Raw genomic sequence first — 24,182 nt, 5'->3', positions numbered from 1 at the left:
ATTTTAGTGGTCAAAAGTTCAAGTTTTTTATTTTGATACTGAAGTAGAATTTAGAAGTCATTAAAGTTTCCTATTATAATTGAAGTAGAATTGGAAGTCATAGTCGGTCTAGAATATTAGTAAACTAAATCAAACCAAGCCAAGCCTTAAGTCCCATCAAATGGAGTCGGCTACATGAATCCTTCTTCTCCACGCGACTCTATCAAAGGCTATTTCATTAGTCAAATTAAGTTGATCTATATCTCTATTTATAATACTAGTTAACATTAATCTAGGTTTATCCGGTCCCCTAACACTTCCATATACCATCACTGCATCACCTCTCTTCACTACTGCCTCTGTTGGTCTCCATTGAATATGACCAAACCATCTCAATCGATTCTCTCTCAACTTATCTTCTATCGGTGCTACTCCTACCCATTCTCGAATATACTCATTCCTAATTCTGTCTTGTCTAATCTTGCCACACATCCACCTTAGCTTTCTCATCTCAGCCACACTCATCTTATCTACATGTTATTTCTTGGTTGCCCAACACTCCATCCCATACAATATCGCTGGTCTAATAGCCGTTCTATAGAACTTAACTTTTAGTCTAGTGGATATTCATTTATTGAACAGTACCCTAGACGCACTTCTCCACTTACACCGTCCCGCCTTAATCCTATGGGCCACATCCGCATCAATCTCCCTTGCCGTTGTGATAATTGATCCTAAATAACGAAAATGTTCACTCTTAGGCAGTTCTTGGTTCTCAATCTTCATTTATCCTCTGCTTTCATTGTTACTGTTACTAAATTTACACTTCATGTATTCTGTCTTAGTTCTGCTTATCCGGAATCCTTTAGATTCAAGTGCTTTTCTCCAAATCTCCAACTTTGTGTTAACTCCATCTCTAGTCTCATTCACTAGCACGATATCGCCTGCAAAAAGCATACACTATGGCACGTCATCCTGAATATATCTTGTCCACTCATCCATAACTAAAGCAAAAAGATAAGGACTTAAGGTAGATCCTTGGTGTAACCCTACAGTGATAGGAAATTCATTTGTCTCTCCAACAGGCGATCTAATAGTGGTCACCACCCCTTTCATACATGTCCTTAATCACATCAATGTAACCTTTTGTCACCCTTTTCTTCTCTAACACCCACCATATTATATCCCGAGACACTCTATCATATACTTTCTCAAGATCGATAAACACCATATGAATGTCTTTTTTATTTTCTCTATACTTTTCTATTACTCTCCTCAAAAGATAGATCGCTTCCATTATTGACCTGCCAAGCATAAACTTAAATTGATTCTCTGACACCTTTGTTATATCTCGCAATCGGCGTTCCATCACTCTCTCCCACACTTTCACTATATGACACATTAGCTTGATTCGTCTATAGTTGTTGCAATTTTGGACATCTCCTTTATTCTTATAGATTGGCACTAGAATACTCTTCCTCCACTCATCTAGCATGTTCCTAGTCAACAAAATTTTGTTAAACAACCTAGTCAACCAAGCAACCTTCTTTTTACCCAAACACTCCCAAGCTACAACAGGGATATCATCGGGTCCTAAAGCCTTATTTGATTTCATCTTCTTTAGTGCAATCTCCACTTCAAAGTTCACAATCCTGTAATAGAACCTATAGTCTTGGTTTATCGTATTACTGGCTATTTCTTGCCCTATTGATGTACCTCCATGTTCCTCATTTAATAGTTTCTCAGAATAGTTCTTTCATCTCTTCTAATCTCTTCATCCTTCACCAATACCTTAGAATCTTCACTCTTTATGCACTTAATTTGATTAAAATCTCTTATTTTCCTCTCTCGTATCTTAACAAGTTTGTGTGATTGGCCTATCCCTCGCGAGGGTGAAGCATTTCTCTCTCTCTTGTTCTTGTTCACTTCTTCTATCCAGTGAGGTTACTGTTCACGTTACTGTTCACCGTGCTTAGAACAACCACCCAACTGTTCCTAAACACTTGTGTTTTCATTCCCAAAACCCTACCTTTTTACAAACCCTTAAACTTCTATTTTTTTAAATACTTATGTAGTCACAAAATCCTACCAAATTCAGCCCTACAAGTCTACTATTGCGGCTGTCAGTATACTTAAACCGGACTCACTACTTGTAAGAAAGTAATCTCTACTCGTCCTACATCACAACATGGATCTTATTTGATATATCTTGATGAGAGGATTCTAAAAATATTAATTTTATTAAAAACCGATATCTAGATCAAAAGTTGTATTATTTTAAAGTTTAATATATTGGTAATAGTAGTATATATTGGACTTTTTAAGGAAAACTTTTTGTGCTTGTTCTTAATACATTAAAGTTTTATTATGGGGGGGTTTTGACCAAATCTCCCTTTACACCTGGGGAGCAAGGAGCCTAAACACTATCTATCTGGATATATGAATATAACGGTGAGATGAGAAGTGACGATGGCTAAATTGTACTTCACACTAATACCAACCATACAAGAATAGAAAATTGCTGGAATGAATGTAATTTAGAAAGATCCAACCTGCTTTTTAGTGTAAACTAGTTGCAACTATGGTAATTGGAATTACAAAATGTTAATAAGAACGCTCTTTACACTACTGCAAAGAATAATAATGATAAATTGTATCAAAGTATATAAAACATGATTTATATTATTACTTTCAGTTTTAAACTGCATGATTGAATCACAACTTATGCAAGTGTACAAATGTTAGTGATCCAATATTATATAACTGTTAGAATAATACAAGCTTAAATTCTATTAATCTCTTTTTTTATTTTTTTATTTTTTTAAAGCAAAGATAATTGTCTTAATTAAGGCTTGTGGTTCATACATCAAGTTTAGTTTTTCCTCCATTTTGATTTTTGTTTTTCAGAATGTTAGTTAAGGGAACATGTCATTTGGGATGCAGCTGGAGTATTTCGGAATAGTGTTTTGCTTGTGTGTTTGGGCAGATTGATTCTATAGAACTTTGGTATATTAAATTTTTGTTACTTTCGTATATTGAGGAGAAAGAAAAATAGATAGGAAAAAATAAGTATTTGTTACCTTGCCATTTTGGACTTGCTATGTGTCAAGGAATTTTGAGAAAACTAATATATTGGTATATTGTTTTATTTTTTGTTTTTTGTCTTATCCATTGATCTGTTGTCTGTTTCAGGTTCTAAGAAACAGATCACCAAGGCATTCAAACATCTTATTCGATTATATTCTTCCTGCTCCTTAGAAGTAGGGTCCATTTTAGTACAACTTTTGTTGAGCGGATCAGATTCAAAAAGTTATCAAGTCAGTCATAGTTCAACTCATGTGCAGAGTCTATTTGATGATTGGAAGCCTGTCGTTAAGAAATTGTCAAATAAAGAACCAGAGTTGCTTCTGAACCTTCAAGGCAGTCCTTGAAAAAATTGAGACTCAAGAGGCCATGGAATATGAAAGTGGTAACTGCTACATCTTGTTTCTAACATGTTAGCTACATTTTTGTTTTTTGTTTGTTCAATTAATATTTCTGGTTCTTTCATTAGACTTCTAAATATTGCATTACATTTAAGTTTTAAAATGAGAATATTGACATCACATTTTTTTGGTTGAAATACAGAGGGACAGCCCCAATAACAATTAAATTAACATATAACTAGTATTTTCGAATATTGTCTGTTAAAATTTTCACTTCACCTACCACCACTACCACCTCACCTACTCCACTAAACCTAACCCACTACACCACTACCACCTCCACTTCACCTACTCCACCTCTCCACCTACTCCCAAACACACTCCTATATAATAGGAATCCTTGTAATTGTAATATATACAATAAACATATCAATCAATAATACAATTCTCTATTTCTCTTTATACATTAAATTTACTACATGGTATCAGAGCAAGGTTAAGAAGCTAGTAATTTTGCTTCACCGGCGGGCGGCAGTCTCGCCTTGGCCGCCCGCCGGACCTCAACACATCTCTCCTCTCTCTCATTTTGGGGTTCATCAGCAATGGCCGCTCTGCAATACCTGGATTCCCTTCACAGTACCCACCCAGAGCTCGGCGAATGGTACAATACCCTCTCGGATCTGTACCAACAGAAGCTATGGCACCAGCTCACTCTCAAGCTCGAACAGTTCGTCGCTCTCGCCGTCTTTCAGGCTGGTGATGCTCTCATACAGTTATATCATAATTTCATCACTGACTTTGAGACCAAAATCAATCTTCTCAAGCTTGCACATTTTGCTGTAATAGTCTCTCGGCAGTACCCAGGGAAAGAAGCTTCCATTGGTTATCTTGAAGGTGTGATTGAAAAGCTTCTTGCTACTAGAGAAATGCGCATTGAGGAACCAATCCTTTACATTAAGATGCAAATAGCTACCTTGCAGCTTGAGAAAGGCAGCCAAAAGGAGTGCAAGAAACTTCTAGAAGACGGGAAGAGTACGCTTGACAGCATGACTGACATTGATCCATCTGTGTATGCCAACTATTATTGGGTTTCATCTCAATACCATAAATCTCGAAGCATTTGCTGTGCCCTCTCATAGGCCTTGAGGTGGGAGTCCACACCTCTTGGGCCATCCATGGCTGCTGGTTTTACTCTCCGAAGAGTCTCCTTCGCTTCGGCAATTCTCCCTTGCTTCATCAAGCAAATACCCAAATTGCACATCTTGCTATTGTCTGGTGCAATCAATAATGCTCTGTGATAAGCATCTTCCTTTTGGCAGACTTGAAGACCCACTCACTCATATTTTATTCCACTATCACCATACACCCACTCACGCTCTTTTTATTTTATTATTATTATTATTATTATTATTATTATTATTATTATTATTATTATTATTATTATTATTATTATTATTATTATTATTATTATTATTATATCAAATAATCCATACACTCATGTTTCCCACTGATAGTGTCCACTTTTGAACCCATCCCCACGTCTTTATTTCTTTTTAATCAAATTTCTTTTATTATTATTATTATTATTATTCTTATTTACAAAAAAAAAAAAAACACCATTGCAAACAATTTACCAATTTGCACACCAACTCATTTTATTCATGTCGGGTCTCACCCCGATCACCATGTTTCCACATACAAAAACACAAAAAAAAAAACACAAAACAAAAAAACAAATAAAATAAAATAAAATAAAATACAAACAAACACCCACATTCACAGGTGGGATTTTTCTTCTCTATTCTGCCGCCGGTCTTTTCTTCTTGCCTCCGTCTTGGGCGGCCCTTGCCGGTGTTGCCTCCGTGTTTCCCACTCTACTGGGCATGATCACTCCACCCTCCTCCTCCACTACAGCATATGAAGGACCTCCGAATCGGAACATCACGGTGGCCTTCCGCTTCAGCTCCTTGTTTTCTGCCTTTAGTACACTTATCTCTGCTCGCGCATCCTTATACATGCGTTGGAGCAGAGCCAGCTGGGAGTTTAACTGTTGCACCTCATTTGTCCTGCTCTGCAGCCGGTGCGACAAATTTGTGACCGCAGTCATGGTTTCCACGCATGACTTCAGAGTATACTGATTGGCCTCAATATCCGTTTGCACCGCCATTTTTTGTTCCACCGACCGCATCGGAAAGTTCAACGGAGCAAACACCAGTTATTTCTCTTGTGGACTCGTTAAGGTCTGGAAAGAGAGTGAGCAGACCACGGGAAGATGAAGCCATTTTCTGGACAACAGTGTTACAGAGTGTCTCTCTCAGGAATCTCTCTCAGAAAACAGAGTGTTACAGAGTATCTCTCTCAGAAATCTCTCTCAGAAAATGAAGAGTTTTTCAGAGTTTTTCTAGCAGGTTTTTTGTCTCTGCTTCCAAGCCTCAGCCTCTGCCTCAGTTTATAAAGACCCTGACGAAGAGGCAGACACGCGCATCATGCGCCTCTCGGTGCTCGCCGACAACTTGGGCGCGCCTTTTGATGGCACGCCTTTTGATGGCACGCCTTTTTATGGATTGGGCACGCCTTTTGATGGCACGCTTTTTTGAAAAATTGGGCACACCTTTTAAGGGTGCGACTTTTTAAGGGTCCGACAAGACTCTGTAAACTGTCCCGACATTGATTCCGGTTAGCTCCTTCATGGGTCCGACAAGACTCTGTAAACTGTCCCGACATTGATTCCGGTTAGCTCCTTTATGGGTCCGACAAGACTCTATAAACTGTCCCGACATTGATTCTGGTTAGTTTCTACAATGGTCCAATAAGACTCTGTAAACTGTCATAACAACTGTCAGAACATTGTCTGCTACAACGGTCCGACATGACCCCATAAACTGTCTTCTACATCGGTCTGACACCGCCATCGAGTGTCCTCTACACCATTATGACACCACCATACAGTGTCCTCTACATGGTTATGACACCCCCATACAGTGTCCTCTACAACGTTATGACACCACCATCCAGTGACTTCACCAATGGTCTGACACGACCATACAGTGTCTCTTATCCTCTTTTATTTTTATGTATTTTCTTGTTTTGTTACTCTCTCCAAACTCAAGTTGGTTAGTTCCTATCCCCCTTGAGTTTGCGGGGGGCTGTTAAAATTTTCACTTCACCTACCACCACTACCACCTCACCTACTCCACTAAACCTAACCCACTACACCACTACCACCTCTACTTCACCTACTCCACCTCTCCACCTACTCCCAAACACACTCCTATATAATAGGAATCCTTGTAATTGTAATATATACAATAAACATATCAATCAATAATACAATTCTCTATTTCTCTTTATACATTAAATTTACTACATTGTCAAATGTGGCATAATTTTTGCTGAGTTTTTATGAAAAATTTTACCATCATCTTGGCGAACACTGGATTTTCTTTGTTGGGTTTGGTTGCTGCACTACTTTTGGCTTGGAAAAGTTATTTTGAGCTGTCTTTAGGTGATGGAAACCTTCGTCCATAATATGCAAGTTGGTTTTGATGTTTGAAATCTTAATAATGCCTAGGATTTACAAATCACGGAGATACTCCTCACTTAGTATTTATTTTTAATTTTTTGTATCTGTAGATATTATAGTTGTCAATCCCATTCTATACCTATTGGTATGGTCCAGTACTTTATTGTACTGGCAACAAAATGATACGAAGTGAGTTGAATTCTCTTCGGGTAATTTTTAGGGTAGTGCCTGATTATTTTAGATTGCACTGGGCTATTTCACCAATTGGGGTAGTATGGGCCTCTTCTAGTACATACTGGGAGAATTAGTGTTTAGTCCATTAAAAGATTTTATAAAGGAAAATAAGTTAAAGTTTAAAAAATAATAGAGTCCAATGGAAGTTTAAAAAGTAAAAAGTGATCAAATATTTCAACAATTAATATGTATTTAGAAAACTGTACACATATATCAAATATTTTACAGCAAAGATGAAACATGAGGATTAGGAGTGGTTATGCCAATATCTTGCTTTTAAGATTTTGACTTGTTGATATGTTCACACCCTACTTTTTAACAGTTTAACTAGTTGACATGCCTTTATTATCTGTCATGTGTCCCATTTTTAAGTCCCTATTTGGAGAGAGCTTGAAATTTGGCATCGAGTTTATTTTTAGATTTGATCACTAACTATTGGTTTATCTCTAGTTATCATTTATAATGTTATTCCTTTTTTTTTTCCTCAATGGAGGGAACTAAATACGAAAATCAACATTGTCTGTGTATGTCTGGGTAGTATGTCCTGTAGGTTTTTCCCTTGATACCATAGTCTGTAATAGTGGAGAGATGAATTTTAGCATGTCTTGTAGCTTGTTGTGTCTTTGTGTATGCGATGATTAAATGATCTTACAAAGTTGTTTCTTTTGTCTTTGATAAAAAAAAAAATTTTGGGTCAAACTTTATTAGGAGAACATGCCATATCAGAGAATACAACTGGGGTACACCACATTGAAAGACTTTCGGATCTGTTTGAGTGGCTAGTCAGAAATCTGAAGGGACTAAAGCCTATAGGGCGGGGACATTCTGCTACTGTAACTGAAGGTTCTTCAATAGATACAAGTTTGCCAAAGGCAACTCTGGTGAAACTCCTACGAAAATCTCTTATGGTTTCAAGTCCTAGCAACAACCAGCTCAGGGATGCGGCCTTAGTTCTCGCTCATATGATTGGAAATAGCTCTTTGGTTCAGAAACTGAACAAACTATGCTTTCTAGAGGCATCAAATCCTACGTTTGATGAAGAAAACTGTTAGAATTCAATGTATAAAAATAAATAGAGAATTGTATTATTGATTGATATATATTGTGTTTACAATGAGTCCTATATATAGAAGATTAGAGGAGGTAGGTATGTAGTAGGTGGAGTAGTAGGTGGAGTAGGTGAAGTGGGTGGAGTAGGTGTAGTGGTAGGTTTTGGTACATTTTAACAGCCCCCCGCAAACTCAAGGGGGATAGGAACTAACAAACTTGAGTTTGGAGAGAGTAACAAAAACAAGAAAATAGACTAATACATAAAATAAAAAAGGATAGGAGACACTGTATGGTCGTGTCAGACCGTTTGAGAAGACTGTATGGTTATGGCAGACCGATGTAGACGACAGTGTATGGGGTCATGTCGGACCGTTGCAGCAGACAATGTTGTGACAGTTGTTGTGATAGTTTACGGAGTCTTGCTGGACCCTTGTAGAAACTAACCGGAATCAATGTCGGGACAGTTTACAGAGTCTTGTTGGACCCATGAAGGAGCTAACCGGAATCAATGTCGGGACAGTTTACAGAGTCTTGTCGGACCCATGAAGGAGCTAACCGGAATCAATGTCGGGACAGTTTACAGAGTCTTGTCGGACCTTTAAAAAGTCGCACCCTCAAAAGGTGTGCCCAATCTTTCAAAAGGCGTGCCATCAAAAAGCGTGCCCAATCCATAAAAAGGCGTGCCATCAAAAGGCGAGCCCAAGTCATAAAAAGATGTGCCGGACATGATGGCGAGGCGCGTCACCACATTGGCTTGCGCGCCCGTTTTGTCGTCTGGCGTCAAGTGGCGCGCGATGCGTGTGTCTGCCTTGGCTATTTAACCAAGACGGATGTAGAGGCTGAGGCAGAGGCTAAGACAAAAAACTGGCTAAAAACCTCTGAGAAACTCTTCGTTGTCTTGAGAGAGATACTCTGTAACACTCTGTAACCAACCCTTCTCTGAAACACTCAGCAACCCATAACATGGCCTCTTCGTCCCGTAGTCTGCTCACTCTCTTTCCCGACCTCAATGAGTCCACAAGAGAGGTAACTGGTGCGGTTGCCCGTGAACCTCAACCAAGCGCCCCTGAGTTTGCTCTGTTGACCTTTCCTATGCGGTCTGTGGAGCAAAGAATGGCAGCGCAATCAGATATTGAGGCGAATCAGTATACATTGAAGTCATGTGTTGAAACCATGACTGCGGTCACAAACTTGTCGCACCGGCTGCAGAGTAGGACAAATGAGGTGCAGCAGTTAAACGCCCAACTGGCTCTGCTCCAACGCATGTATAAGGATGCGCGAGCAGAGATAAGTGTGCTGAAAGCGGAAAACAAGGAGCTGAAGCGGAAGGCCACCGTGATGTTCCGATTTGGAGGTCCGCCATATGCTATAGTGGAAGAGCAGGAGGGAGTGAACGTGCTCGGTGGCGTGGGAAACACGGAGGCAGCACCGACAAGGGCCACCCAGGACGGAGGCAAGAAGAAGAGACCGGCGGCAGAGTAGAGAAGAAAAAATTCCGCCTGTGGATGTGGTTTGTTTGTTTTTTTTTTTTTTTTTTTTTGTGTAAAATTGTGATCGGGGTTGATCCCTGACATGAATAAAATGAGTTTGGTGTGCAGTTCTTCTTCTTCTGCTTCTTTTGTTTTTTTTTTTTTTTTTTTTTTGAAAATAAAGGAAAATAAATTGGAAGAGAAGTATGTGAATAAAATTGAAGAGAAATGTGTGAATGTGAAAGGATAAAAATAAAAAAATAATAAAAAGGAAATGTGAGATTCAAATTTGTTTGGTCGGGTCCTACCAAAAAAAAATATTTTTAGATGGGTTATTTGAGAAAGAGATATGATTGTAGAGTGGATATTTGAAAGAGATTAAAAGTGAGTTGGAGAAAAATAAATAAAAAAATAATGAAGTTGGAATCAAACGGAGGAGAGAGGGGACAAGCCCACATGGGTGTCTTGGGAATGAAAATTCAAAGGTGAGTGGAGTTGATTTTTTTTTTTTTTTTTTTTTTGGTCGAATATATATAAATATATATATATAATATCAACTAGTGACATACCTCATCACAAAACACGTCCCACCTCTGCACTATACACACGTTTACCAATAAGCTTTACAGCTGCTCAAGCACTAACCCATAATACATGGCAAAAAACCATGTGCCGGTGCACAAAACCATGGGCCAGAATACCAATCACGTGTATCTCTACACTAAGCACGAAATCAAAATAGCTAATCTCAAAGCAAGACCCACAGCTTAATCCACTGTTGAACATTGCTGTGTGGGCCTAATATTCGATTGCGATCCTCCTCATCCAAAACCTCTAGTTGCATAATTTCACAAACCAAGCTGAGATCTGCCATAGATGGCTGGGTGTTTCCCAGCAAAAACTGCTCATTTTCCTTGAGCCAAAATGTCTCAATCTTTTCAAGAGATGCAGACAAAATTTTCTCAGCTTCAGCAGCTACATGTGGATTTGGTTGAATGCGAAGTACAGGTGCAAATACAGTATTCTGAAGAAATGTACCTGCACCACGGCATAGATTGGAGTGATGCCAATCAGCACTGAGTCAATCTTAGCTCTTTTGATGAGATCAGTTGGATACCAATGATCTGCAACTCCAGGAAACGCACAAGCAAGATATCTGAGAATTGCATGACTCTGAAACAGCTTAAAATCTCCATCCACTATTGTCGGCACTTGTCTCATAGGGTTTATTTCTTTAAATTCAGGAGATAGGTGTTGACGTTTAATCAAGTCAACTGTGATCTCCTCAAAATCAATTCCATTCAACTTGCAGAAGATGAGAACTGCACGAGATGGCTGCGACAATCGATAGGTGTAGACTTCCAGCAGGCAGGTGTAAATGTTGCTGAGCTGGTTGTTGCCCGAGGCTTTGGGACTGTTATTAGGCATCGAGATTTTTGAGGAAAGATCAAACTATTATGATGTCCTTCTCTCTGCTGAATCTCGAGCCATTGCTGGGAAGAAAGGGATTCATTCTTCCAAGGATTCTCCAGTAATGCACGTAGCAGACCTGATGACGACTTCAGCAAAGAAAACAAAAGATTTCTTGCCATTTCTGCAACGGAAAAGGTTGCCAGAGTACAGGACGAGAACAAAGGAAGCTTCAAGGAAGAAAATTGGTAGTGATGGGTTGACTGGGTGAGTCAAGGACAGCGACTCGAAGGAGTTGGGCGTGAAGGTGGTGGACTCGAAGAAATTTCAAGGTATGTGTAGAAAATTCTAGCGGACTAGGTTGAGGTCCGGCGGGCGGCCAAGGCGAGGTTGCCGCCCGCCGGTGAAGCGAAAAATACGAACTGCTTAACCTTGCTCTGATACCATGTTAGAATTCAATGTATAAAAATAAATAGAGAATTGTATTATTGATTGATATATATTGTGTTTACAATGAGTCCTATATATAGAAGATTAGCGGAGGTAGGTATGTAGTAGGTGGAGTAGTAGGTGGAGTAGGTGTAGTGGTAGCTCTCCCGCCACAAGTTCTGAAAGCAACCTTGCTCGGCTAGAGGATTCTATTCACCAAGCAGCCAAGAAGCTTGAGTTTGTTAAACTTCGCCGAGTGAAGAGCAATGTGTTGAAGACAACGGATGGTGATGTGGGAAATAATAACCGATGGGTTATAACAAAATCATGGAACTCGTGTCCGATTGGTATGTTGCCCAATGCCCTGTGATGTTGGTTCTTCTGATCGGCTTCCTGTTCTCGACTGTGATGATGATGATGATAAAGAAGATCTAAAGCCATTAGAAAGCAAGGAACAGAGGGCATTGAACGAGGGTATGCTCAAGCGAGGACTTGATTGTGATGTTGAGCTTTTCAATAACTTGCTTGTTAAGAAGATGAGGGGCAGTGAAGGTGTGTGTGAATCGGATGGTAAGGATGATACATTGTCAGAAGGTGTCAAGGGCCGGCTGATGATTGGTGGGGTTTGGAAGAAAGTTGAGGAGGAAGAGTTGTTTGCCATTGCATCAGCTGTAAGGATTTTGGTTTAATTATTACTCAGAGCAAGGAATTTGTAGAATAGCCGAGTCGATTTTAAATGGTTTAGTTTGGCTTATCCTTTTTGTCCGTCCCATTTTATATTTTTCTACTTCCAATAGCTGTATCTTTCTTCCTTTTTTGGTTTTTTTAATTTATCCATATTAGTCTATGTTTATTTAATTTTGTGTGGGGAAGTAGTTTTGTTGGTTAATCTTCATATAGTAGTGTACTAATACAGGACGTCCCTTGCTTTTCCTAATACAGGTAAGGTCCTGTACTATACGCAGCATTCCATTTTCATTTCTATGTGCTCTTTGCCAATGCGTGTACATTTATTGTGGGAATAAAAGAAGAGAAATGTTATTTGTCAGTAAATTTTTTTTAACGTTGTGTATTTTTATGTAATAAAAGTTATCTATGTCAGTAAATGTGATTTGATTATGGCTTACTTTAATTTGGGAGTCTTGTCAGACTATTTGATGTAATTTTTGTTTATAGTTTATAAGATAAAAATAGTTTAAATAAATTATAAAATAATTAATTTTTTGAAAACTGAGGAAGGGGTGCTTTTGGTTTTTATTTTTTGATTGTTAGTTTTTAACTTACAGTAAGTTGTACTAAACTGGTTCATTATCTTTAAAAATAATACAACTTTCCTTGTTGCATAAGAAATTACATTCTGAAAACTGGAGGGATGTTTTTATTTTAATTTTTTTTTTTTTTAAGTTTTAACTTACAATAAGTTATTAAATAAGTTCATTATATTGACAAAAATAATATAGGACTTTTTATGCTGCATAAGAAATTACATGGGCGATGAAGAGGACTTTTGAGTGAAATATTATGATAGTATAAAGATTTTGTGAATGTTCCAAGGTACGTCGTTCATGTAAACGGATTAGGAAGAAAAGCAAAATGACAAGCTTCCCTTCGATTAAAAAAAAAAAATTGGTAAAAAGTAAAAATATAAGAAAATGAAGTGAAAGAAAAGAAATATATTTTCTTGCAAGTATTTAATTAAGATGAAATTTTATTAGAAAAAGATAGAAAAATTTAGGAGTTTAGTTATGGACAACTCACACATTCAATTTTTTTTTTTTTTTTTTTTTGCAAGAAATAAATAATTAATTACAATGTTAATATGGGTTGTACAAGAAAAATAGTTTTCTTATATTTTTTATCACTTTCAACCTAAACAAACTCATAAAAGTTTTTTTTTTTTTTCACTTTCTACTTATTTCTTTCTAAACAAATTGAGCTTAAGAGAATTTCATATTAAGACTGTATTTGGTTGGGGGATTTGGCACGGAAATAGAAAGGAAAAGGGAAATAAAAAGTAAAGGAGAAAGAATTGATAGAGTTCAAGTTTCAAGTTATGTTTGGTTGGGTTGAAAATGAAGAAAAAAAAGAATCTAAGTGAACTCAAAAGATAGAAAGTGAGATTATATTTCCTTTCACTTTTTTTCTTTTTTTTTTTTTTTTTCTTTTTCATGTGTTTTCCTTTATAACCAAGCAAAAAGTAGAATTATATTTTCTTTTCCCTTCTATTTCTCTTGCCAAATCTTCTAATCAAACACAGTTAAAGTAAAAATCTTTGCAGTTTATATGGAGGATTCACTGAAAGTGAAACCATAGACCATACATTTACAAAATCAGAAGAAATTAAAGCTGATAACAATAAAGAAACTTTTAAGAAAATGGGATTTTTTATTACCAAAGCAAGCAGAGGGAAGACATTAAGGAGAAAGGACTTTTTGCATTCGGGACAGAAAATTAGCAAGAACATTTGTTTTGGTAGGAATATGTTTTGCATCAAATTTTCAATTTGCAAATCAATTTGCCCAGCGAAGAAGTTGGGATTTGGGGAATATCTTTCTGTTTGAGCTTAACAGTCTTTTTAAAAAAAAGGAAGCACAGAGTGCTGCAAATGGCTCTCTTCATCCAAGAGGATTAGATATAGGGAAAAATTTTCAAGTTTTAATTATATATTCATGGAAAACTTTATTATTTTATTTTTTAATATTTATAAAATTTATCATTAATTTAAAAATATTTTTGTAAACTTAAATTGAAATGAAATTGCCCCTTAGATATATGCATCGTTTTCCTCACCTATAAACATACTATTTTAAAATTTCAACTCCTAGATCAATCAAACAATTTTATTACTACTCTAAAAATGAAGCAACCTTAACAAACGACCTTATCATTATCGTTGACTATTATTTGATCTCCTTTCATCTACGAAGATCACACCTTAGAATTTTAAAAAATAAAACAATAAGAATTCAAAAAATAAAAACTACAATAAGTGGTAGTAATACATGGAAAGAATTGGTTAAAAGAGTATGGATAAAGGAAGGTTTTGAAAATCGGACCGGACCAGCCGGTTCGACTGGTTGAACTGTCGACCGGTCGGGGTTTTGGTCCGGACATACCCTCTGAACCGGCCAAAACTCAAAACCGGCGTATTTGGTGAAAATCGGAAAAACTGGCGGTTGAACCGGCGAAACGTTTTCTTTATTTATTTATTTTTTTCTTTCTTTCTTTATATATATATATATATATAATATAAGAATATAAGAAAATTTTTATTTGAAACTATTTTTCAAGGGTCTCATCTTGTGAGAAATCTCATTAAGAACTTGATGAAATTATTGTGAAAGTCTTCACCTACTTATAAGAAAAAAATTCTTTTAAAAAGACTCAAGAAATTCATGTGGGATTCAATCAAATGTATTGGAGGGAATATTGAAATTTTGATATCCTTCCAAAATTTTTGCTCTCCTTTCAATCAAATTATTTGAATTAAAATCATATGGAGAGAATATTAAATATTTGATTTCATCTTCCAAAATTGAAATTAATAATATTTTAAAATATATTAATATATTTTTCAGTAAAAAAAATATTAGGAAAAATATTTAAGATAATTTAATATTTTTAATTTATAATTTTATTACATATATTTTTATTTAAATATAATTTTAACATATTTATTACGTCACGGTTCGATTCTGGTTCAACCCGACGGTTGAACCATTGACCCGTCCACTCGATCCCTTTTCTGGTTCGCTCACCGATCCGATTTTTAAAACATTGAGATAAAGAATAATTTAATCACAAACCTATCAATTTAATGGGGACAATATCAGTCAACAATATCGAGATAATTACAAATAAAAATCAAATAAAATTTATCTGCTTAAACAGTAGAAGGAAGTCCCACAGGGACGACCTAAGAACACATCATCAAACACAATAAGATCAGATGCACCTTGACGTGATCTCAAGTGGCTCACATTTTTTTTCTCTCCAACTTTGGTGGTCACTGTGTGGATGATTTCATATTATGTGCATAATATAAAGAACCATTTTGTTTTTTTAATTTCATAGCTTTAATTGGGTGCACTGCACCATAGTACTTGCTACAATTTTCAGTTTTATTGGTAGAGTACAACTTTGTACTCCTTGTGCATCTACTTCATCGTACTACCAATAATTCAGCTCCATCGTGTTCAGATGTAGAAATTTTTAAAAAATATCACACTGCATCCTATCGCAAGCCATACACGTGTATGATGATTCAATGATAAAAAATGCATGATAATGGTGATTAATATTTTGTTAAGATTTCAATTTTATATTATTCTAGGGCATTTAGATAAATATTTAGAAAGAAAAAGAAAGGAAATGAGTGAAATATAATTATATTTTATTTATACTTATTTATTGTTGAAACAATTTTCTGTGTAGAATAAATAATTTGAAACAAATAAAAAAATAAATTACGTACCGAATTTATTTTACCGAACCAAATGAATAATAAAAGATCAAGTTGAGTGTGTGACATTTTATCCTTAAGACAGATTCGCCCCACTACGGTGCTTACGGACAAATGGCGTCTATCTCGCAAGATACAATGATCTTCACAAATTATAGTAGCACTCCAAACAATTTGTTTGGTGAACAAAACCTATGTTCTAAACTCTCTGAATTTTTTCCTAAAATAATATGAAGAATAAAGCAAACAGATAAAATATCTAGACAGCAAGAAATGTGTATTTCAGATTGTTTTTCCCAGATCCCCAACTACTGGAACAATGCTGGTATATATTGGCAAATTTCAGACCCGAACAAGTATTAATTTCAAACCGGAACAGATTCAATTCAAACCAATAGGTGCAACACTGTTTGAACAGATAACTGCTGGAGTTTGAATCTGTTGGTAACAGCTGGACAAATTTGAATCTGTCTGGCAGTTTTAAAACTGCTAAACAGATCTATCTGGGCAGTTTGAATCTGTCCGAAATTTGAAACTGTTGTGGAACTTGGAAAAGGCACAAATTTTGGACAAAAAAATTGAATTCAAATTTGGTGCAAAATTCGAATTAATTTCCTGCAAGAATTTTTGAAAAAATTTAAATGAATTTTGTCCAAAAAATTAACATTAGAATCGACTCGACCCACAATCCACGCCCGGCACGGCTCGACCGGACGGCAGCGGTGCGCGCATGTGCGTGGTGGTTTGGGCTAAGGTTTCATTTGTCCATAACTCCTCCCTTCTACAAACTTGGGGTGCCCCTTGGAGCCCAACCCAAGTGTTGTCACTTTGAACTTATATACACATATAAGTTCTCTTCAAGTTTCAATGTGGGGCAAGCTTTACAAAGAAACCCACATTTAATTATTTAAATGTCCATTCCACGAACCCGAAAAATGACGTCAAGTTCCTATTTACTCATGAATGCTTTTGACGAACCGTCTTCACCGTGTGACTTGTCATGCGACAAGGAACACGTCACCTCTTCGGACACACCCCAAAAGACGAGTGGACCTCACTCAATTTTGGGCTCAAAATTGGCCCAAATAAGTTTATAAAAACCAATTTTCTAACAATCCCTCACATGAATGGAATTTGACAGAGAGAAAATGCAACAACATGATCTAATTATAGAGAGTACAGAAATTGGAAATATTCTACAAAGGATAAGTAGCTTTTGGCTTTGAACCTTCCATTGTGAGACACTATTGAATTTACTAGCTAACTAGTGAACATGATGTCTTGAACTGTTCATCCGTTTGTATAAATCAAGACAATAGAACTCACACGATATATCACTAGACACAGTTTAATTCTCACTATTGTGTTCATTTTGGCCCTGAACAACCTGGTCTTTCATGAGTGCTCTAGAGAATTGTAATTCTTCACAAATCTCATAGAACTGGCCCAGTTCACACTCACATAGGTGATTTTTATGAAGAGTATCCTACCATACTCCACTAGGTTTACCTAGATATAAGAATCATTAAAAGTATTACTTAACCTAAAACGCTGCAGATATCACTATTTTATCATAGAAATTGGTAGGAGTTGGACTCCCCAGTAATCCTTCTGAGTCATACACAACTCAGTTGTCCCTTTGAAACTAGATCTTGGGATCTCCAGTCAACTAAGTTGGGTTACCGTTGTGGTAACTCTTATTTAATAGGCTTAAGTCTCATTCCCCTCGATGAGTTCTCAACTAACTCTCTTGCTAACCCTTTGGTTAGTGAATCTGCTATGTTGTCTTTAGACTTTACATATTCAATGGAAATAATTTCATTAGAGAGTAGTTGTCTTACGGTGTTATGTCGACGGCGAATGTGTCGCGACTTACCGTTATACATATGACTCTGTGCTCTACTTATTGCTGATTAACTATCACAATGTATGCATATAGCATGCACCGATTTTGACCACATTAGAATATCTTCAAGGAAATGGCGAAACTGTTCTGTTTCTTCCCCAACTTTATCTAAAGCTATGAATTCTGATTCCATAATAGACTTAGTAATACAAGTCTGTTTGAAAGATTTCCAAGATACAGCCACACCACCAAGAATAAAAACATACCCACTGGTGGACTTTGAGTCTCTAGTATCCAATATCCAATTTGCATCACAGTACCCTTCAAGTACAGCTGGATATCTAGTATAATTAAACCCAATGTTACGAGTAAATCTAAGATATCTTAGAACCTTTATAATTGTTTTCTAGTGTTCTACTCCTGGATTACTTATATATCTACTTAATTTACTTACTGCATAAGTTATATCTCGCGCGAGTACAATTCATCAAGTACATTATGCTTCTAATAATTTTGGCATACTCTAATTGAGAAATACTTTCCTGTACATTCTTAGAAATAAACAAATTAACATCCACAGGTGTTCTAGCAAGATGATCATCATCTTTGCTAAATTTGTCAAGTATTTTCTCAATGTAATGAGATTGTGACAAAGCATAACCTTCTGATGTTTTGGTAATTTTCATACCAAGAATTACATCAGCAATGCCCATGTCTTTCATGTCAAAATGTTTATTCAACATGTTCTTGGTAGTTTTAATCATGTCATTATTACTACCTATGATGAGCATATCATCCACATAAAGGCATACTATAACATAACATTTGTCTGTGTTTTTAATATAAACACATTTGTCACACTCATTAATTTTAAATCCATTTGATATCATTGCCTTGTTAAATTTCTCATGTCATTGCTTTAGCGCTTGTTTTAAACAATATAATGATCTAACTAATTTACACACTTTCTTTTCTTTTCCTAGAACAGAAAATCCTTCTAGTTGTTCCATGTAAATTCCTTCATCTAACTCACCATTTAAGAAAGCAGTTTTCACATCCATTTGATGAATTTCTAGATTGTACAAAGATGCAATAGTAATTAGCATTCTAATGGATGTTATTCTAATAACCGGTGAGTATGTGTCAAAGTAATCAAGATCTTCTTTTTGTCTAAAACCTTTGACCACAAGTCTTGCCTTGTATTTGTCAATTGATCCATCCACTTTCATTTTTCTTTTGAAAATCCACTTGTACCCATGAGGTTTACAACCTGGTGGCAAATCCACCAATTCCCAAGTATAATTTTGCAAGATGGATTCAATTTCACTATTAACAACCTCTTTCCATAAAGGAGCTTCAGGATTGGACATAGCTTCTTTAAAAGTTAAAGGCTTATTTTTAACAAAAATGTTAGAAAATCTAGACCAAAAGTTTTTGAGGTTCTAGCACGTTTACTACGCCTAGGTTCCTCTTTCTCATTTTGATCTATTTCTTGATTTTGTTCTTGATCATGTTCTTGATCCTGACCAGTAATAGCATCGTGAGATCTTTTATTATTACTAGTCTCTTGTCCAGTCTTATTTGGAAATATATGTTCAAAGAATGATGCATTCCGAGACTCAATAATAGTATTTACATGCATTTCGGTATGTTCTGACTTATAAATCAAAAATTGATATGCACTATTATTCTTGGCATAACCAATGAAAATGCAATCAACTGTTTTATGACCTATCTTAGTCTTTTTAAGATTAGGAAGAGCCACTTTAGCCAAACACCTCCACACTTTTAAGTATTTGTAGGATGGTACTCTCCCATGCCATAATTTATAAGGTGTTTAATGTTGGGAAATTTCGTTTATAAGGCTTATTTTGGGCTAACTTTGATCCCAAAATTGAGTGGGCCCCAAACGTCTTTTGGGGTGGGTCCGAAGAGGTGATGTGTTCCTTGATGCTTGGTAAGTCACACAGTAAAGACGGTTCGTCAAAACCATTTATGAGTGAATGGGAACTTGACGTCGTTTTCGAGTTCGTGGAATTGAACAAACTCAAGAATTAAATGTGGGTTTCCTTATATGGGTTGTCCCACATTGAAACTTGAAGAAAGCTTTTGTGAGTATATAAGCTTTAGGTGTACAACCTTGGGTTGGGCCCCAAATGGCACCCCAAGTTTGTAGAAAAGAGGAGTTATGGACAAAGTGAACCTTAACCCAAACCACCATACACGCGCGCACGCCGCCGCCGTCGTCCGACCGACCAAGTCGAGCCGTGCCGGGCGCGGGTGTGGGTTGGGTCGGTTCTTGTATTAATTTTTTGGACAAAATTCATTTGAATTTTTTCCAAAAATTATTACGAAAAATTAATTCAAAATTTGAAATTCAAACAAGTTTTCAATCTGTTGGACAGATTCAATTTCATAAACTGCCCAGACAGTTACAGATTCGAATCAGTAACTGTATCTGTTAGTTATAGGTTCAAATATGTCCGAAACAGTGCAGCAGTTACAAACAGATCTGTTTGAATTTCAAACAGAATCTGTCCAGTTTGAATTCCTACCTATTCACTTCAAATTAGCACCTATTCGGGTCATTTATATTGCCTACAAATACCAACATTCCAGCAGTGTTTAAGGATCCGAAAATCAGTCTGAAATGTTCATCTTGCAGTCATCTTTTGCTCATTTGCATTTATAATCTTCATTCTAGTTTTAGAATAAATTTTGGAGAGTTAGAACACAAATTGGTTCGCCGTACAATTTGTTTTGGAGTGCTACTACAAATTGGTTAAGATCATTGTATCCTGGAAGATAGATGACACATAACCGTAAACACCGTAGCGCGACGAATCTGTCTTAAGGACAGAGTGTCACACACTCGACTTGGTCTTTTATTTTAATTCGGTTCGACAAATAAATTCGGTACGTTATTTATTTATTTATTTGGTTTTGTTTCAATTTATTTATTGTACACAGAAGATTTTTCCAACAACTTTAAGACATAATCGAATTATTCTGTTTACAGAATTTTTCGGTTGTTTCCCTTTCTCTTTATTCTTTTAAGAAAATTATTTTCTGTGGATTTACAAAATAATATTCTGGTTGAAAAAATAAATAGTGATTATATGCTATTTGACAAATAGTAGTAATATACTGTCTATTTTTTTTGACAACTAGTAGTAATATACTAGTGCCATTAACAATTCAGAATATTTATTTGTGAAATTTTTTCAGAAATTAATTTTGATTTTTAGAAATTATTTTCTGAGTGTTCATTAATTAAAATTCTGTTTCAGTATTTTAAATCATTGAAGTGTTACAAAAATTTAATTTTATGTGTGGAATTAATTTGGTTAAATAAAATTTTATTTTATTTCCAACTTAATTGAAAAATAAAATTACATTCTTGTTTCTTTTATTTTTACAGAATTTAATTCTGTGAATTTGGTTTAATTTTCTGTATAGTATAAATTCTAATTATAATTTTGTTTTATAATTTAGAATTCGTGGTTATTGAAACTAATGCCCAAACAAGTACTAGTGTGGTGGCCGCAATTGCGTCAACCCCCCTCTCTTATTGTAACAGTACCGGTAAATCACAGTGAGAAGCCAGAGAAGTTTTCAGTAACTGATTTAAAAAGATGGCAACAGAAAATGTTGTTCTATTTTACAACTCTAAACCTGGCTTGCTTCCTCCGTGAGGATGCTCTTATTTTGAAAGAGAATGAAACCGACCGGCAAGTGGTTGCTGCGGTCGATGCCTGGAAACACGCTGATTTCCTTTGCCGGAACTACATCTTGAACGGACTTAACAACACATTATACAACGTCTACAGTCCTATCAAGACAGCAAAGGAACTATGGGAGTCTTTGGAGAAAAAATACAAAACGGAAGATGTCGGCTCAAAGAAATTTGTGGTTAATAAATTCCTGGATTTTGTGATTGTTGATTCTAAAACTGTGATCAACCAAGTTCAAGATCTCCAACTCATTCTGCATGACATTCATGCAGAGGGCATGTCTCTCAGTGAATCCTTCCAAGTTGCAGCCTTAGTTGAGAAATTACCACAAGGTTGGAACGAATTCAAGAACTACCTCAAACACAAGCGCAAAGAAATGTCTTTGGAGGAATTAATTGTGTGTTTGAGGATTGAGGAGGACAACCGCAATTCTGAAAAGCAGGCTGGTAAGCATCCTATGGAGTCTAAGGCAAATGTGGTGGAACATGCTTCAAAAAACAAGAAACGAAAGTCTTCTGGAGAAAGTTCATCACAAGGCTCTAAAGGGGGAAAAATAAAAAGTACAAGTTTAATGGCAAATGTTACATTTGTGACAAAAAGGGACATCGGGCCAAAGATTGCCGTAGCAAAGGCAAAAGCAAAAGAAGAACAAGCAAGAAGCCTGCTCAAACCCATATGACCGAAGTGGACAATATTTCCAATGGTGTAGATGACATCAATCTTTCTGCAATTGTTTCCGAGGCAAATCTTGTCGAAAATCCTAAAGAATGGTGGGTGGACACTGGTGCTACTCGCTATATCTGTGCCGACAAAAAGATGTTCATATCTTATTCTACAGTGGATAATGGTAAACAACTTTTTTATGGGCAACTCCTCAACTTCCAAAGTTGAAGGACAAGGGAAGATTGTTCTGAAGATGACATCTGAAAATGAACTTACTCTCAACAATATGCTGCATGTACCGGACATTCGCAAGAATCTTGTTTCCGGATCTTTGTTGAGTAAGAATGGGTTTAGGCTAGTATTTGAGAGTGATAAATTTGTACTTACCAAAAATGGGATGTATGTAGGAAAAGGTTACATGTCTGATGGTTTTTTCAAGTTAAATGTAATGACCGTTGTACCCTCAGTTATTAATAAAAATACATCTTCTTCTTACTTGCTTGAGTCTTCAAATTTATGGCATGATAGACTAGGACATGTTAATTATGAATCTTTGTGTAGATTAATTAATATGAAATGTTTACCTAAATTTGACATTAATTCAAATCATAAATGTGAAATTTGCGTTGAGGCAAAATTATTCAAAACTTCTTTTCATTCAATTGAAAGAAGTACGGAACTACTTGAATTAATTCATAGTGACATTTGTGATTTTAAATCAATTCAAACTAGAGGTGGGAAAAATTATTTTATCACTTTTATAGATGACTATAGTAGATATAGTTACGTTTATTTAATTCAAACCAAGGATGAAACTTTGGAAACTTTCATTCAATATAAGAATGAAGTTGAAAATCAACTTGGTAAGAAAATCAAAAAAACTAAGAAATGATAAAAGTGGTGAATATAAATCACCTTTTGGTGAGTTTTGTAAAGAACATGTAATAATTCATCAAACCACCGCTCCTTACTCACCTCAGCAAAATGGAATTGCTGAAAGGAAAAATAGAACTTTAAAAGAAATGATGAATGCCATGTTAATAAGTTCTGGATTACCTCAGAACTTGTGGGAGGAAGCAATACTTTCTGCTAATTATATACTTAATAAAGTACCCCGAAAGAAAGTGAATCAAACACTTTATGAATTGTGGCATGTAAGAGTACCATCCTACAAATACTTAAAAGTGTGGAGGTGTTTGGCTAAAGTGGCTATTCCTAGTCCTAAAAAGACTACGATAGGTCCTAAAACCATTGATTGCATTTTCATTGGTTATGCCAAGAATAGTAGTGTATATCGGTTTTTGATTCATAAATCAGAACATTCCGAAATGCATGTAAATACTATTATTGAATCTCGGAATGCATCTTTCTTTGAACATGCATTTCCAAAAAAGACTGGACAAGAAACTAGTAACAATAAAAGATTTCATGATGTTATTACTTGTCAGGATCAAGAACATGATCAAGAAGAAGAGTTAGATCAAAATGAGGAAAAGGAACTTAGGCATAGTAAACGTACTAGAACCTCAAAATCTTTTGGTCCAGATTTTCTAACATTTTTGTTAGAAAATGAGCCTTTAACTTTCAAAGAGGCTATGTCCAGTCCTGAGGCTCCTTTATGAAAAGAAGCTGTCAATAGTGAAGTTGAATCCATCTTGCAAAACCACACTTGGGAATTGGTGGATTTGCCACTAGGTTGTAAACCTCTTGGGTACAAGTGAATTTTCAAAAGAAAATTGAAAGCGGATAGATCAATTGACAAATACAAGGCAAGACTTGTGGTCAAAGGTTTTAGACAAAAAGAAGGTCTTGATTACTTTGATAAAAAAAAAGGTTTTAGATATATAAGGGTTCTTACATATCTCTGATTTACTCATAACATTGGCCTTAATTATACTAGATATCCAGCAGTACTTGAAGGATACTGTGATGCAAATTGGATATCGGATACTAGAGAC

General features: G+C 35.9%; 1 protein-coding gene and 2 pseudogenes across 1 annotated transcript in view; 2 read left to right on the top strand and 1 right to left on the bottom strand.

Moving 5' to 3' along the window:
* The window catches only part of LOC145789174 (protein LAS1-like), a 31,105-nt gene extending 21,469 nt beyond the window's left edge, over nucleotides 1-9,636 (top strand). The window contains exons 7-8 of the transcript XR_014351282.1: nucleotides 3,172-3,448; nucleotides 7,870-9,636. The gene's annotated coding sequence lies outside the window, so the exon portion shown is untranslated. The remainder of the gene's footprint in view (nucleotides 1-3,171; nucleotides 3,449-7,869) is intronic.
* LOC145806834 (26S proteasome non-ATPase regulatory subunit 13 homolog A pseudogene) lies at nucleotides 4,007-4,543 on the top strand (annotated as a pseudogene).
* A 777-nt stretch (nucleotides 9,637-10,413) lies between the features above and the next one.
* Nucleotides 10,414-11,123, bottom strand: LOC114264132 (glutathione S-transferase T1 pseudogene; annotated as a pseudogene).
* Between the last annotated feature and the right edge of the window lie 13,059 nt (nucleotides 11,124-24,182).

Source organism: Camellia sinensis, chromosome 14 (assembly GCF_055761805.1).
Source record: "Camellia sinensis isolate YWXY chromosome 14, ASM5576180v1, whole genome shotgun sequence".
Lineage (NCBI taxonomy): Eukaryota > Viridiplantae > Streptophyta > Magnoliopsida > Ericales > Theaceae > Camellia > Camellia sinensis.
Note: the sequence above shows the minus strand (reverse complement) of the source record. Positions and strands in the feature narration are given on the sequence as shown.